The sequence below is a fragment of the Alligator sinensis genome, unplaced genomic scaffold (genome assembly GCF_000455745.1).
Source record: "Alligator sinensis unplaced genomic scaffold, ASM45574v1 scaffold907_1, whole genome shotgun sequence".
Lineage (NCBI taxonomy): Eukaryota > Metazoa > Chordata > Crocodylia > Alligatoridae > Alligator > Alligator sinensis.
In genome coordinates, this window is record NW_005841925.1 from 1,060,304 (window position 1) to 1,060,558 (window position 255).

Genomic DNA, 255 nt, shown 5'->3' on the forward strand with positions numbered 1-255 from the left:
GAGGACAACCGGACAGTCGTCTATGATGGCCACCCTAGGGGATGTAAAAAAAAAGAAGTTCCTCTCACACTTTCCTTTTAAAGACTGGGAAAGTGGAATTAAAACAAAAACAAATTCTGGGAAAAGGGAGAGAAAACAAGACTTCGGTTTGGTTTGGTTTTGTTTTAACAACTTTCTCCTCATATTCCCTCGGAATGGGGAGGGAGAGCGGCGCTGGCCCAGCACGTGCTGATGGAGGCGGGAGCCGAGCCTGTC